Below are 17,067 nucleotides of genomic sequence, written 5' to 3'. Positions count from 1 at the left end.
CCCATGGGGTCCAGTTCATGAATGGGATGAATGGCTGGGGTGAAGCCTCATCCTGGACACAGGGGTACTGAGCAGTCACTCCTGCCCTGACTCTCACTCTGTGCCCAACCTGGGAGTCACTCAGCCATGCATTGGGGGGAAGGGGGAAGGGGAGTGTCATGGGAATCCACGTGGTTACCAATGCTAGAGGAACGTGGGGTATTGTCAGGGAGGTGGTGGTGGGGCAGGTGTGACCCAGGGACCCAACATTAATTCACTGGGCCTCGCTGCTCCTCCACAGGGGTGGGTGGGGCCAGAAGTGACCCTGGGGCTGTAGGTGAGTGGGTGGGCCCAGAAGTGACCCTGGGGCTGTAGGTGAGGACGTGCTCCATCCAGGTCACCACATGGAACCAGCCACAGACTGCCCATGCAGGCTCGCCACAGTCTAGCCAGGCCAGCACGCAGCACCCTGGGAACGGGCAGCTCCTGGTAAGGGGCAGCCCTTCCGAGGTCACACCTTCCTAGGCTCTTCCTCAAGGTGCTCTGACCCCCACCCGGCAAAGAGGGCAGCTACTGGCTGTGAGGGTGGGGCAGGGGTGCCCGAAGCAGACACCTCCTACGGGGCTTCCTGCTGGGAAAGGGTGGCACAGCACCAAGAGGCTGGCAACTCTTTGCGGGGCCAGGGAGATGTGTCCTTGTCTTGTTTCCTAAACTGGTCTTTGATGGTGGGACCAAAGGTCTCCCCATTTGTAGCAGCAATGACATCCTCAGACCGTTGGTGGGACGAGTCATATAATGTGTGCAGCCCCCGAGTCCCTGCGTACAGCATTCAGAGCAGCAGGGCGGGGGAGCCTGGGACCCTCCCCCCAGTGCCAGCACTCTACACCGGGCCCAGCCACCCCGAACCCCAACCCCACCCCATTTACACCCCGGCTGCCACAGCACCTCTGCACCCCACCTCTCCCGGTGCTTGGTGAAGAGGCCCACTGTGGCCTGCTCCAGGGGCCCAGGGCCCAGGACCAGAGCAGCTGCTGAGCTGTGGCAAGCCCGTAGTCACAGCTTCAGTTCACAGTGCAGATGGCCCTCTGTGAGGTGCTGGCAGCTCCTGCCCCGTCTGGGGTACCAGGGCATACACCCAAGGCTAGGAAGGGTGCTGCTGGGGCCAACCAGGCCCTCCGAGGCCCCAGAACACTGGGGGATGGCTCTCTGAGGCTGAGGCATGGTGTCACTCGGGGCGGGCTGTCAGTGCTGCCTCCTCTTCCGCACGGCCTCGCGCAGGGCAGCCGGCAGCCGCTCCTGGTTGTTGCAGATGTTGTAGTGGGCCAGGCCCAGAAGCTTGTCCAAGTCCTCTTGGCTATAGGTCACTTTCGAGTAGTGGTAGGGGGAGTCAGACGGAGACAGGTTCACCCGGCCGGCCTCCTGCTCCTCGGGTGTCCTAGGGACCCCTGTGCAGAGAGCACATCGTGGGCATGGAGGGGCAGGGTGCTGGGGTGGAGGGAGGGTCTGCTGGGTCGGGGAGGCTGGGACACCAGGAAGGGGGTGGCGGCAAGCTGGCTCACCAGGGGCTGAGTAGTCCTGGAAGGAGTCGTTGACCAGGGGGAAGTGCAGAATGACTGGGGCCTCAGGCCGGCCGGGATCAGAGAACTTGTGGCACTCCCGAGGCTGGCGCTCCTCATCGAGGCTGGGAGAGATGGGCGGGAACGGGATGCCCTGCTCTTGGCACATGCGGCCCACCAGCTGCAGCTGCCTTGGGCTCCCTTGGTCCTGGACACTGACGTCACATAGGACCAAGCATCAGTCGGAGTGGACAGCCGTGCCGCAGCCCCTCAGAGCTCCACCAAACGGACTGTAGCCATCACTGAGGCCAGCCATGAAGGGCACACACCTCTCACTAAATTAACACAGAAACTAAACGCTGAGTTGTCGACGGCCTGCAACCAGCCGGGGTGCAGGTGCAGCCAACCAGATTCACCATCATATCCTCTCCCCATTGCGGAGAAAGCCCCCTGATGGAGCGTGAATGAAACCCCAGTTCTTTTCACAGGGAGTGCTGGTGGTGAAACAGTTATGTGCTGGGCGAGGTTCTGCAGGTTCAGCACTGGGAAACCACCCGCTGCTCCATGGAGAGAGGGCCGAGCACCACGTTCCTGAACTTGTGCCTCCACGTTGGTAGCCACAGACTCTCCCTTAACAGCCATGCTGCCTTCAAGTGAGCACATGGCTGGTCTGATCTCCCTACAGAGGCAGACATCCTCTGGCTCTCTCTTCCTGCTGTCGCCCAGCCCCCCTCTCAGCTTCCCCCAATGCAGCTGTTAGGCTTCCTCACTTGTGAACTCAGCGTTACTGTCGATCCCACCCACCTTGTGGCGTATGTAACTACTGAATATGCATGTCTTAAGGCTACCTGTAACTACCCCAAGATAATACAGATGCTCTCTCTTCCCCCACTTCCTCGTGGTCCATCAAGAGGAGCTGAGGTGAGCATGCTATCATAAAACGTGCCTGACTCCTTTATTGTACTCTCGCTCCCCTATCTCTCCTAGCCTCTATGACTTTACTAGACCTTTACTATTTTATCGCCATACAATTGTGCCTACTGACCCATTGGTTGTTAGAGGCTGATTTCCTGTGACAAACTGCTCCGTGGGCATTTTTACTCCCGTAAGCAGTTCGATCTCGGAAACACACCAAGGGGGACCCGGTGAGTCAGCATGGACTCCATGGTGGGGATCCTGGTTTGGTTCTTTTGACATGGTGTGGTGGTTAGATATTATGTCCACTTGGACCTGCGTGAAAGTGCAGGGGTGGAGTCCCACCTGTCACTCAGGTGGAAGCCTGGTGATCCCTCCTTGGAAGGAAGGGGAGATGCTATGAGCCTCTTCCTCCTCGCTGGGATTCTGTCTCCAGGGACGGCCCCATGGGGCCACCAGCCTGGAGAGCCGCCGACTGGGCCGTGTTCACGCCAGCCGGGGCATTATCTGCCTGCAGCTACACAGAGGCTGAGGAAGGTTCTGACTAGTATGGTCTTGAATCACACTGGGCTGGGATGCCTTGCTGATCTAAAATGACTTCTTGATCTAAAGCTCTTTCTTTCTACACAAAGGAGTGTTGCTGCTTTTGTTTCTGTGGACAGCTCAGCCCATAGCATGTGGGTCCCTGTCTCGTAGGGTTGGGAGGAAGCCAGCAAGGCACACACTGTGAAGCCGCCCTAGCATCCTCGGGTGCCACTCATCAGCTCCCCCACCTGAAAGGTGGCATTTAAGTTGTAGTCCAGCGACAGGATGAGGTCCACGTCCCGGGTGGGCTGCAGGAGGGGCGGGCAGCTGGTGTTGACAAAGTAGCCCACGTCCAGCAGGCACAGGCGGGGCTCCCCAGGGGTCAGCTGGTTCGGGAGTCCATCCAGTTTGGTGTCTGGAGAAGTGGGCGGGGTGGGAGGGCAGCCTTGAGCACGGGTGCTGAGGACACCACGCTTGCTCCCCTGGTCAGTGGCAGTCACTGGCTGCTCCTGGAAAAAGACTCCACCCTCAGGCCCCACCCACCTGGCCCCAGCCCTGAAGCAACCTCCAGCCCCAGCTGAAGGAGAAAGCAGGAAACTCTACTTCCCACATCCCGTGGGGCCACACATGGAAGGCCTGGAGCCAAGGGGTGAGGTGAGGGGCCCAGGAGGGGCCTGGAGCCAAGGCCCACAGCTCTGGGAAGACATCAGGGGGCTGGACCCCGGTGGGAGAAGCTACCTTTCCAGGAGGAGAAGTGAGGGTGCTGGAAATAGTCTTTGTGGAACTGGAGACCACGCAGAAAGTTGTGGGTGGCCTGGGCAAGCGGACGCCACGTCAGGAGGCCAGAGAACAACTCCCCGATCCTCCCAGCCAGGCTGGGTGGCACTTCCATCTTCAGCACTGGGACCTGCTCCTTGTCTGCACAGCCAGGGAGTGGGGCGTGGGTGCTAGCCCAGTCTGAGGGCAGTGACCCCGGAGAGGGAAAGAGCTGAGACCAGTGCCCCCACCACCACACACACACAGAGCTGGGAGTCACATGCCCACCCCCAGCACCAGCCCCGGAGCCTGGGCACCTACCCAAGCTGGTCAGGGTCTGAGCCCAGCGATCCCAGAACGGACTGGACTCCGAGGACCAGTATAAGCTGTCTTGGAGGCTGGCTGCATATAGGTTGGTCCAGATACCTGGGAGCGCAGACACAAGGGGACGAGAGCCCCCATTCCTGTCACAGCCTGACCCTTCCCTGCTGCCCGCCTCAGTGATGGGGCTCCCCCAGAAACATCCTCCCCTCCCCCATTCTCTCTCCAAGACCCCCTCACCTTCCAGGAAGCAGATGCGGGACTCAGGCATCCTCTTCATCAGCCGCCCCATGAAGAACTCGGAGCCGAAGAGCTCGGAGGGGATGAAGGCACCTTACTTGGAGAAACCGAGCTCATAGGGGGAGAAATCACACCACTCTGCGGTGGGAAGGGACCGCTGTTGGCCACCACCCTCCTGCCCACCCGAACCCACGCAGGGCAGCCACAAAGGACGGGGCGACTCCCCTCCAGTCCAAGTGACTCTGGGGTCATGGGTGTCTGGATTCACTCGGGTCCCGGACCAGAGTGTAAGGAGAAGGGCATGAAAAACTGCCTCCCCACACCATCCCAACCACCCCTTCCCCGACCCCTGGCCGCCCGGGGCCTCAACCAGCTGCCTCGACCTGCCTCCAAATTCAAAGGTGGACAGGCCGTGCCCCTTAGTGTTGAGGGCATAGTACATGGGGAGAGGTTTCTGGCCGTGCCTCAGAGCCTGTCGCTGCTCCGAGAGCTTGTGGACATCAGGCTGTAGGGAGATAACTCCGTGTAAACCCATTGCTGCCTGGTCTCTGGAGATCTCCCCTCGCCCTGCTACCCAGCAGGGCTGCCTCCAGATCCAGGCCCGTCTCCATGGGCCGCCCTTCTGTACCCCATCATGTCGCATGGCCTCATTGATGAGGTCCCAGAGGTTGGTGAAGCAGGCCGGGTGTCCCAGGCGAGCGCGCTCCTCCAGCTCCTGGTAGTACCATTGCAGCTGGCTGGGAGCCAACACGCCCAGCTTGTTCTTGGTCACCTGCGTCTTCAGCAGTACGGTGGCGCCCCCCAGGTCCTTCTGCGACCACTCTGGATCCTTGTAGAGGTTTTCTAAGGTCCTAGGCAAAGCCAGAGGTCCGGGGCAGACAGGTTCCTCTAAGAGTCCCCCGAGACCTCACACCCCTTCAGACCTTCTCTCCCAGGGCAGCAGCCCGCAGGTGCCTTCCAGCTCCATGGAGACAGCCGAAGCCCATGGGGCACCTTGGGCATATCGCACCTGCCACCTGCCTCCTCGCAGACCTTCCAATCTAGTCAGGGAGGCCAAGGGGGCACTGGAGAAGCCTTACCACAGGCACCCCTGCCTCTGCCCACTCACCCCCAGATCCCACACTCAGCCTGCTCACCAAGTGGAGCCTGAGGCCCCTGTGATGTAGAAGACGCAGTCCAAGAGGCCCAGCTCCCTGAGGCCGGTCAGCTGCCCATACAGGGAAGTCATTGCCCGGAACCCTCCACCAGTAGCCATGATTGCCACCACTGGGACCTGGAAGGGCAGAGTACAGCTGGGCTCAAGGGAGGCCCTGCGGGGACTTCCAGTTGGTGGAGGGGAGGTCAGGGTGCGCCGGGCAGTAAAAACCACAGGAGGATGACACAGCAAGTCAAGTGGCCACTCAGTCCCCTGCCCCTGGCCCCACCACCAAGTTAGCGTAGGTCAGAGTCTGGTGGGGACCCATGGAGCAGGTCTGAGTCAGAGCAGCTGAGGAGAGTCATGTCAGGATAACCTCCTTCAGCAGGGTGGGTCCTTTCGGGTTTTGAAAACTCCAGGGAGCGTACAGGCCACAGGCCTTATCTCCCCATCCCCAGCCTGGGGAGTACGGCGGTCACTTCTTAAAAGACACAGGCTCACCTCAAAACCCCTAAATCAGTGTCCCTCTCCCCTTGCAAGGAGCTCATTTCCTTAGGAGCCAGCCCAACCAGCAGAGAGGCCTGGCCAGATGTCCACCGAGTTGTCTGAGAGGCCCAGTCTTAAAAGCAGCTCCAGGTCACGGGCCAACGCACAGAGAAGGGTAGCTACCCCTGGTGGGGCCCGTGGTTCTGACACTGCTCAGCCGCATTGGGCCCAAGATAACATCAAGAAAGCTCCGGGAAGTACAAGGGGGGTAGGTGGGCAGACGAGAGGCAAACACAAGTCCGCCTTACAACCAACCCTGGTCAGGCAATGGAAGTGTGGAGGCCCACTCAGATCAACACTCGGCCTGAGACCCCCACACTACTGCCCAGCCCGACAGACCTCGTCCTCCTGCAGGTCTCCCTCCAGCTGCAGGGCCTGCTGCAGGGCCTTGGCCACCACCTGCTTCCTCCTGCTCAGGAAGGCCTGCTCCTCAGCACACAGCTCGAAGCCCAGGCGCACGGCCAGCTCCCCTGGTCTGGGGGTGGGGTGGGGGGATGGACGGACAGTGAGGCAGTGCTCATCCTCGTCAGAAAAGAGAACACTGGGCCCATCTCCCTGCAAGATCCACGTCCATCTCTTCTCTCCCTTCAGCCTGCGTGCTGAAGCTTGGAGAGTGAGGGGGGGATGGTGGGCCCAGAGCCACACAAACACGCCCGGCATGACAGCAAGGCCAGCCGGCAGATGAGGGTGTCCCTGTGGCCAAAGGTGGCCCTGAGTCTCAGCTTCTCCCTCCCCTGCAACGCTGGACCAGGGCTACACTGGGGAGGGGGCACGGGGGCTGAGAAGGAACAAAGGCCTTTAAGTTGGGGCTGCTTATGCTCCCAGACACCGAGGGCCAGCAAAAGTTCTTGAAGGCCCAGCCACGTTGATTCCACCCAAAAGGTTGCTTCCTTCTGGTCTTTGTGCTCCTCAAACCAGGCTTGTTACTCTCCTCAGCCCCCACCTCTCTCCCACCCAGTGAGGCCACACGCAGACTACAAGGCTGAGGAAGGACCCTCTCTGCTCTGAGCACCTTCCCAAGACTGGGAGCTCCCTGCTGCAGCCACCCGCTTGCTTCCGGTCCTCCAGGCCACCCAGCTGCACGTAGCGCCCTCCCTCCCCCGGCTGCTCTCCCCCAGCCCAGCCTCTCACCTGTCTTCTTTTCTCAGCTCCACCTTCACCAGAGGCTCCTGCAAACCAGCAAAACACCACTCAGAAAGGCTGGCACCTCCACCCCAACTTCGGCCCTGGGATGCCCCAGTCATCTCCACAGGGATGCACCCCCACAGCCCAGCCCAGGGGCTTGGCCCAAAAGAAAAGGGAGAGAAGGAGTCACCCCCTGCCCCCACCCCCGCACTGGCCTGAGGCCCTGTCCCACCCCCACATCAAGGTCTCTTCCTCTGAGTGAAGAGTACCTGGGACGTAGGGAAGACCAGCCTCACGAGCTGGTCTGATGGCAGGGCCCTGAGTGGCACCTTCAGTTGCTCCTGGCGGGCGTTCTGCAAGGGGACTAAAACTGTACACTTACCCGAGTCTCAGAGCAGGGGTACCACCCGGCCCTGTGGGCCTGAATTCCAGGGGGTCAGTGGGGGGGGGCACCTTACCTGCAGGTGGATACTCAGCTCCTGCTCCCAGCAGGTGGGGAAGTGGAAACGGAAGGAGTCACTGCCTACGGTGGCCTCCTGAGATCCCTCGTAGGATCCGGGGACCACAAGCTGATCTTTTCCCTTTGACTCTGGAGAAAGGAACCGAGGTAGGGGTGGGAGGGGGTTCCCTGCCCGTGAGGTGTCTCCCGCCCCTGTGGCTGGCAGAGGCTGGGAGGAGTTACCCCCAGCCCAGCCCCCTCAGAGCAGGGTCATGGGAAAAGACCAGGTCTTGGTAAGCCCGGGCAGTTTCACCCCCAGCCCCTAGCCTTCGGAGGCTAAAGGTGGCTGGCAGCTTCTTCCAGGATGGGCAGCTGAGGAAGGGGGAAGACATAGGCTGAGGGCCAGGGCTGTCCTGGTGACCTGGGAGACTCACCCTTCTGGTCCCCGGCCTCCTTCAGCCGCACATGCAAGCGGGAAAGCTCACGGGCCTGTGTTGGGAAGAGAAGATTCATATGCCGCCCCTCCCACGCAAGGATACCTCACCACTACCCTTTCCCCTGCAGCCCGCGGTTCCTGCTCCTCAGTCCCATGTCCTCTGGAAATCATAGCCCCTCCCACTTTGCTCTTTCCTGGTCCAGACAGACTTGCAGCCAGGAGGGCAGGTGAGCAGATGGCCTGAGGGAGGGTGTGTCACTCACCACTACAATCCCAAAGCACTACTATGATCCCAAATCACTACTGTGATCCCAAATCACTACTATGATCCCAAATCACTACTATGATCATAAAGCACTACTATGATCCCAAAGCACTACTATGATCACAAAGCACTACTATGATCCCAAAGCACTACTATGATCATAAAGCACTACTATGATCACAAATCACTACTATGATCCCAAAGCACTACTATGATCACAAAGCACTACTATGATCCCAAATCACTACTATGATCACAAAGCACTACTATGATCACAAAGCACTACTATGACCCCAAAGCACTACTATGATCCCAAAACACTACTATGATCCCAAATCACTACTATGATCACACAGCACTACTATGATCCCGAATCACTACTATGATCCCGAATTAGTACCATGATCCTAAGTCACCATTACCATCCCAAGTCACCACTATGATCCCGAATCACTACTATGATCCTGAATCAATCACTACAATGATCTGACTCACCACTAGGACACCGTTGCTGGTGAGCTGCTCTGCACAGTCTGTCCTGGGAAAAGCCATGAGCGGGGGTCAGGTTCTTGCCCCCAAGGAAGCCTAGGCAGTCCTTCCAACCACAGAGGGTCCCCGGGGAAGGACACCAGCCCTGAGCGCACGAGGCTCTCTCCTTCCAGAAGGGACAGATTTGACCCAGAGCCCCTCTCCCTACCTCGCAACCCCCAACTCCCCTGACCCCCGCAACCCCCAACTCACACACTCCGCAGGCGGAATTCAACGTCAAACCGCTCCCCACCCTGAAAAAGCAAGTTATAAAGGTAAGACGTGTGCATGTATGTGGGCATGCATGTGAGTGGTTGTGTGCACGTGTGAGTGTTTGTGCATGTGTATCCACATGGCTGTGCATGTGTGAGTGTGACAGTGGTTGAGTGCGTGTGCTTGCTTGTGAGTGTACCTGTGTATGTGTGTGAGGCTGTGTGTGGGTGTGAATGTGAGTGTGAGTGTGTGTGTCAGTGTGGGTATGTGCAGATTCCAACCCAGATGCCAGCCAGGGGTGCCAATGCGGGGAGGGCTGCTGTCCATAATGTGGCCCCGAGGAGGGGGCCGCTCCTCGGGAAGCAGGTCCTGGTTGACAAGGGCCTCGGGCACCAGGGAAACCTGACCTCATGGTCTGTAAACAAGTTCTTTGAAGAGGGCATTTAAGCAGCATCCCGTTGGTGGTACCGAGGGTGGCCGCCCATGTGGAGTCTTGCCTGCAGGCTCAGCAAGAAGCTCTGGCGCCGGAACTCCCCAGGCAGCAGAGTGCCCACGTCAAACAGCACTGACAGCATGGGGACGTCGCTGGTCAGCAGGTCCTGGTCAAAGACTTTCAGCTCCACCATGTTCTGGAAGGGGAGCAGCGGGACAGGGCCATGGGGTGGGGGGTGGTGTGGGGGTGGCGCTGGGGGTACGCAGGACTGGACTGAGGCAGGCCCACCTTGATCTGGCTGTGCACCCGGAAGTAGAAGCTCTGGTTCCAGACAGGGTTTCTGCAGTTGTTGACCGTGCGCGTCTGGAGCCGGTGGTTGCAGGCCGTGGGCAGCCACAGGGTCACATAGAATTCACGGTGGGTCACTTGGAGGAGAAGAAATGAGGGCCAATTCTCCCCCAAGCCACGCAGAGTTCACCACCAGAGGGATCCCTGGGGACGCACCAAGCCCCACCCTCCATCACCAGCCCTTGCCCATCACTCTTTGCAGCCCCTCCTCCCAGGACCTCGCAGGCCCAGCCCTCCTGCCACCTCCCACCGTCCCTGCCCTGCTCCAATTGCAACCTCAGTTCCCTTCTCCTCTCTTGGTCAACTCACCCACGTCCCTGGCAGGCAGGCTGTGGGCCTGCAGCACACGAATGGTGAGCAGGCAGGTCCCGGGCAACTTGGCCTGCAGAGCAGCGGGGAGAGGACAAGCTTGCTGTGGGATGACATGACCAAAGGCCGCAGGCGATGGAAGGGAGGTTGGGGCACCTGTGAGGGCTCACCCTGCACCAACAGGGCCAAGGCCACCCAGAACCCCGAGTCTAGAAGAGACAGGGCACGTCCATAGGAACTTACACAATGCCCATGACAGGTCTGTCCCAAGGGCTATCCATACATTAACTCAGCCGACTACTACGCTGCCTCACGAGGAGGCGGAGGCATGGAGAGGTGACCCAGCAACTGGCCGGAGACCCAGAGGCAGGATCGCTGTGCTCTCCGCTTCCCTCTCCTGGAACCAGCAGGCTCCCATCTTGCCACCTGTCTGCCCCAGCCCATGCCCTCGCTTACAAAGCTCTGGGTGGGCATACAGAAGGGCATGGAGGGAGCGGCCTGCTAGGACTAAGCTCCTGCTTGCTCACTCGCTCCTCCCTGTGCATCCCACCCCTGGTCAGGGGGAAGTTCTGGAAGCCACCTCTGTGCTGGGGCAGGTGGGAGGTTACCAGGCCAGGCAGCCCATGGGCGCCAAGCCCTGCGCCCTCCAGGTTCTCCGAGGGCAGAGGAACAAAGGACCCCAGGACTCCATCCCAAACCACCCCGGGCTCTGGGCTGAAGCCCTGCCAGGTGCGCTGGGGCCAGGGAGCGTGTGTCAGCACACCCTTTCACTGGCCTCCCAGCTGTCGTTGGAAGTCCCAGCTGCATGCACCGAGGGGTTCCTGGCAGAGGAAGAACCCGGGAAAGTCACCCATCTCATCAGTCTCAGGCCCCGACAGCCCAGGCAACTGACTCAGAGGGAGCAGGGGAGCAGCCAGGAGCCTCTCCCTGCCTAGAAGCTCTGTGGATCCGCAGCCCAGCCATGCCCCTACCCAAAGCTGGCAAACACGCCCCCTACACCTGAAGACCACCGTGGCCACAGCCCTCCAGAGAAAGCATTAGCTAGGACTCAGGTGGGGAGCAAGGGTCAGAGTGGGCTCCAGTGCCACGCCAGTCTTACCAGAGCCATGAGGCTGGGGGTCCCAGGCGGGGCGAGCAAAGGCAGCAGTAGCCACTGGGCCGAGGACTGTGGGGTTTTAAGCCAAAATCCAAGTATGTCCCAACTGGCCTCCCTAGCCCCTCCCACCTGCATCTTCCGCTCCGCCCAAGCCCCACACCCTGTCCAAGAAATGTGGCACCTCAGCCTATACTGGGGCTACTGACACCCTCCCATGGGCTCAAGGTCCCCCACCCCTGCTGGGTTCCTGGAAAACCCACTGCCCCCAGCAGACACCACCTGGGCCTGCCCAGCTGGGTCCTGCTTCCAGGACAGCTCACCAACCACCCGTGTGAGCAGGACAGGAAGGTATGGCTTGGAGGGGCCACAGGTCTGGGCAGCCGCCAGAGGTAGGGCAAGGGCAGAGTCCCCACCAACAAGGCTTGTAGCAACATCCAGGTACCAGAAGGACAGGAATGCCCAGTCTCCACTGAAGCAGACCCGGAGGAGGGGTGTATCCGGAGCCTATCATCACAGCAGGGGAGTGGCTGTTACTAAAAACAGCTCTTCAAAGCCAGGGCCTGGGCCACCTGGGTCCCCAGAGATGGCCAGGACTGGAGCTCCAGGTGGGCACCCAGGGGAAGGGGGCTCATCTCCCCTTTTGTGGGGGCAGCATGAGAAAGCCAGTTCCTTCTGCAGAGGAGCAGCCCAGGGGTGGGGGTGGGGCAGTTTATGTCCCCTGGTCCCTGTGCTGGTTAGGAGACACAGGCTCGTCCCCAGGCCACCAACCCCATCGCGAAGCAAACCAGAGTCCCAGTCAATGAGCCCTGGCAGAGAGTTAAAACAGGGTTGGCCTGCCGGACAGACCGGAGTACAAGCTGTGGTCCCTGGACAGACAGGGAGCTAGCTCCTCTCTCTGACATTTCCATCTGAACCCTCCCCGCCCTCCTGGAGACACAGAAATCCACAAGGGGCAGGTACCACATGGAGCCTCCCCGGCTTTATTGAGCATGTCTTTCGAGCGAGCGAGCGGGCCCTTACAGAAACCCTCTCCAGGCCCCAGGGCAGCCAGAAAGGTAGGGACCATCATTATGTCCACTTCACAGCTTTACAGAGGAGGGAGGACGCCGCAGCTGGCCTCCACCCACGGGGCTGCTTCACCTGCGTGGCAGCTTTCTGGGAACCCTGACCTAGACACCTGCCTGGCACTTCCTGGTCCTCCTCCTATCACCCACGATAGTCTCCAGGATCGGTCCCAACCCAAACGGGGTTCTGGGTCAGACAGATTGCAGGGTGTCTCTGTGGGGGCCTATCTGGGGAGGAGCCAGAGTGCCCCCTGAGCTGTGGGGGGGCACGTTCCCTGGGGGCTCCACTAGTCCAGGCCTGAGGCCTTGGTGAGGGTGTCGAGCAGTTGGAAGTAACTGTACTTGAGGTCATACTCCATGTCGTACCAGAAGTTCACTGTGGGGAGAGCAAGCACAGGAGTGGGTGGCCCAGCTCTGACCCAGAGCCTCCCCAGCCCACCCGCTGGCCGAGGCCAGCAGCTCCTCACCAGCAATGCAGCCCTGGGACTGCTGCACGTGGTGGAACCACAAGGCCGGCAGGTAGAGCATCTCGCCGGCCTGCATGGTGCAGCGGAGGGCCTGGGCCCCACGGTACTGTGGGTACCGGAACAGATCTGGTGTCAAGGGATCCAGTGGAAGCCAGGGCACCTGGGGACGGAGCAGGACCGGGGAACTCGGCCTTTGGCCTTGCCAACGGTAAGGGCCAAAGGTCCCCCTCCATCCGCCCTGGGAAGCCAGCCCCAGAAGGTGGGACCTTACGGAGGAAGGGGCCACCTTCCCAGGACTTTTGGGGCCCACTTGCTCCTCGGAGATGGATGAGCTTGCCCCTCCCTGAGGCCCAGGGCCAAGATGGACACCTTCTCCATGGCCTCTTCATCCACCACCTCAAAGGTGCCCGCCTCAGTGAGTCGGTAGGTTGCTGGGGTGTACAGCTCTGATGCCAGAGAAAAAGGGGGAGCTCAGCAAAGAGTGCTCCCAGCCCCTCACACCTCCTCCCAGCCTCTCCTGTTGGCTGCCTGGCCCCAGGGACACAGGCAGGGAAGCCTCGCTACCCTTCCTCTGGTTTGGGGCCCATGCGTAAGGCAGGTCCCAGCCCTACCATAGGGGATGAAGGGTCGATCGCTGGGCGGGTGAAACAGGAAATGTTTCTCTCCAGAGAGGACACAGTAGAGGTTTTTGTAGTGGTCCTTGTGCACTGCCAACACAAAGAAGGTCCTGGGCAGATTTGGCGGAGCAGGGCACATGAGAGGCAGAACCTGCCCACCCAGAGCCTTGCGCCTCAAGACAGCCAGGGGTGTAAAAACGAGAAAGTCCTGCGAATAAAGATTTCAACCTTCCATCCAAAGTGTCCCCTGATGTCTCCTTTACGCCCAGTACTAGTTCAACTTAGCCAGTAAAGGATCTCCATCCCTCTGCCATGAGCATGGTGCTCTTTTAAACTCCATCCGGGCTCAGACTGAAAACAGCCTCTTCAAAGAACAGCCAGGATCCTGGAGGACAATGAATTTATAAGGGGGAGGGGGAATCCCATTATTTTCTACACAGTTTCTGAAGCCCCCTCATTTCCCTCAGGGAGAAGAACTCGGGAAGGGAGGGTGAGAACGTTTGAACCAACTAGAGGGACTGAATCAATGTCACTGAGCTGTCAGCGTAGAAGCTTGGTGTGTGCTTTTGCTCTGTGTATTCTCAACGACATAGTCAAACCAGACTCCAGGAGATGCCCAGGGGGGGTCTGGGGTGGAGGGCATTCCAGATCCCAGCCACCAGGGACTTGGCACTCACCACACGCCCCATGCGGGTCATCTCTCCAAAGAGGTAAATATCCACGCATAGGGTTCTCCCAAGTTCACCTCCGGGGCCAACGTGCCCTCTGAGAGATGTCTAGTGCGCCCCCACACCAAAGTCATCCCACCCACCACGCTGCAACGCCGCTCCTCCTCTGTTCGCAGAATTGTAGACCGACCCTCCAGGCCAGCCTCCCACCCTTGGCCCCATCCTGGCTCCTCCCTGTCCCTGCATCCCAGAGACACCTACAGGACATCACTGCGGCCGCCTCCCCCAGCCAGAAGTTCACCGCCTCTGGCATCTTCCCTGCAGGACAGAGGAGGAGAGTTAGGAGCGGTTGTCCCCTGCAGGTTGGGTCTGGGATAACACCCAACAGGATATGGGCAGGGGTGCTGCGTGCGAGCGAGGGCCATCCCAGGGAAAAGTGGCGAAGAGGCCATGGTTTGGAGGGCTTGGGGAGTGGGCCCAGCCCCCCACAGGCAAAAGTTAGAGCACTAATCCTTTGCAGTCGGTCAACAGTCAAGGCTTCCAGGGCGGCAGGGCCTGACCCTGGCCATGGGGTGGTGGGTGTGGGCCAAGACAATCAATGTCACCGAGCTGTCAGTGTAGAAGCTTGGTGTGTGCTTCTGCTGTGTATTCTCAACGACTGCCCTCTGCCCCAGTCGCCCCCTCTCACCCAGAGCCTCGGAGGCCCAGGGCACGTGGGGCTCCAAGTCGGGCAGCAGCTGGGGCAGCTCGGTAAGCAGGTTAGAGCACTGCTTCTGCACGTAGAGCACGCCAGGGTGCCGGGCCCTGCCCTCCAGGACGTCCAACACACCTCACAGGGGCAGCAGGCGCTCGGCTGGCATCACGAAGTGGTCTCCGCGCACGGAATCAGCATAGCCATCTGTGGTCACCACTACGCTCATCTCCGTGGCACCCACCGTGGCCCTAGGGGAAGGGACTCTAAGAGCATGCCCACATGCCACAAGACAGCTCGCCCATCACCCTAGCCCAGCCCAGGGCTGCACCCACCTCAGATAGGGGAGCGACCACTTCTGCAGGGCATTGTGCATGATGCAGGGCCTGCTGGGGAAGACCCAGTCCCGGTAGAAGTGCAGTGGCATCGGGGCCTCACCCAGGTAGGGCACGGTTGGAGGCACGCCAAGCTCTTAAGTGGGGTGGGAGGTAGATGTTGACATAAACAGCACCCAGCCACTTACGGATGAGATGCCCTCTCTGGGCAGGCCACAGGGTATCACTGGGCAGTGCTCACTGGGGAGGGACCAAGAGACTCTGGACCACCAGAAATAGAAGGGGATTTTCAAGGAGGAGGCTGCCGCACGCCTACTCCAGGAGGGGCCACACAGCCCAAGAGCAGGTGAGCAACATACTCTGGTGTCAACTTGTGGAGGGGTGGAGTCTAAGCTGTCATTCAGGTTGCAGCTTGATGACCTCATTTGGAGGTGCCCACGGAAATCAATAGCTCCCTTCCTGTGAGACATTCCTGCTGACAAGACACACAGAGCTACACTAGAGCCCTGGAGCCGCAGGGCTCACTTGGAGACCCCTGCTAGCGCTGGGATGCCTCCACCACCACTGGGTCCACAAGGCTTTCCACCCACTGGCCTGTGATCTTCCTGCATCAGCATCATTGCTTGTGTTTCATGAGTAGGAAGAGGGATTTATAGACTGGTATCGGACATATGGGCTAATATCAGACTTAAGGACTTGATCTGGACTGGGCTGGAATGTTTTCATAATGTACAATTTTTCTTTGATATAAAGTTCTCTTTTAAAACACATATAAGTGTCTATGAATTTGTTTCTCTGGTCAACTGGGGCTAACACAGCGGGACTCCTGCTTGGCCCAAACCCCAGTCCTCCCTGGGGCCAGACCCTTGGTTAGCTTCCCTAGCTGCGGTGGTGGACCTCTAGCGAAGTATAGAAAAGCAGCCTCAGGCACCACGCAGGGAGCTCCCCGTGGCTGGGGGCAGCAAGATGAAGGAAGAATGCCTTCCAACTGTGAATATTCACTGAATATTTTGGAATGTGCTCAGCCCTTGGCTTGGCCAGTGTGAATGGGTCCTTTCAAGATGCTGACAGCCTCATCGGGGAGACATGCCTATAACCTGAACGCCCTGGGTCTTCCATGATGGTACCGTGCTGTGTGCTGCCTGGGTGGCTTTCTCTTGCTGCCCTTCATAAAAATCACTGACTCCCTGTTGTGCTCCTGGCTGGCTCCTCGTCTCACCTAGTCTACCTACAAACACTCCCAACCTCCCTCGCCCTCACCTTCTCCTTCTCCCATGCCACCTCCTTTGGGGCCCCTCCACTCACAAGTCACCCCAAGAGCCTTCCTTCCCCCAGCTGGCTATCCTTCTTCTTTAGGAACTTGTGAACCACACCACCCACCGCCCACCCCCTCCCGGCCCCAGCCCACAACCATTTCTAGTAAACAAACAACAGTTGCCCTCGAGTCGATTCTGGTTCCTGGTGACCCGGGATGTCAGAGTGGACCTTTGCTCCACAGTTTGTGGCCCTGACTTTTCTGAAAAGGATTACATTTCGTTGGGGGTCCTTTAGGAGTAGGCAATGTGCACCGACCTTCCCATTAGTAAGACAAATGCTTAACCATGGACACCACCCCGGGGCTCTGAAAAACTCCTCGTTCCCTTCCTGCGTGCATGTCCACTTGACCACCTGCACCGTCAAGCACACTATCTACGGGCCCTGGTGGTGGTCGGTGCTTAAGCACGTGGCTGCTAACCAGGAGGGGGTTGATCTCAGTCCACCAGGTGCCCCTCGGGGGAGAGACATGGTGGCCAATCTTTTTCCTCAGACACAATACGGGGCAGTCCTACGACTCCAGTGACAGGTTTGCAAACAGGTTAATATACTATCTACTCAATTGATTTCCACTGGATAGCTGTCTCTGTCCCCGGCTAGAATGTGATCTCCATGAGGGTGGGGGTGTGGGTTACACCTTCCCAGGATGGAGCACAGTGCCCAGCACGCCCATGATCCCCAGTACACACTGGCTTAATGACTGGATGAAAGGCTTACAATATCTCCTGCCACAGTGAACTAACTGG

At 59.4% G+C, this 17,067-nt stretch overlaps 1 pseudogene; it reads right to left on the bottom strand.

Moving 5' to 3' along the window:
• Nucleotides 1-1,221: 1,221 nt before the first annotated feature.
• Nucleotides 1,222-16,283, bottom strand: LOC142435816 (cytosolic phospholipase A2 beta-like; annotated as a pseudogene).
• Nucleotides 16,284-17,067: the final 784 nt, after the last annotated feature.

Source organism: Tenrec ecaudatus, assembly GCF_050624435.1.
Source record: "Tenrec ecaudatus isolate mTenEca1 chromosome 1 unlocalized genomic scaffold, mTenEca1.hap1 SUPER_1_unloc_18, whole genome shotgun sequence".
Classification (NCBI taxonomy): domain Eukaryota; kingdom Metazoa; phylum Chordata; class Mammalia; order Afrosoricida; family Tenrecidae; genus Tenrec; species Tenrec ecaudatus.
This window is presented reverse-complemented; position numbering and strand designations above follow the sequence as displayed.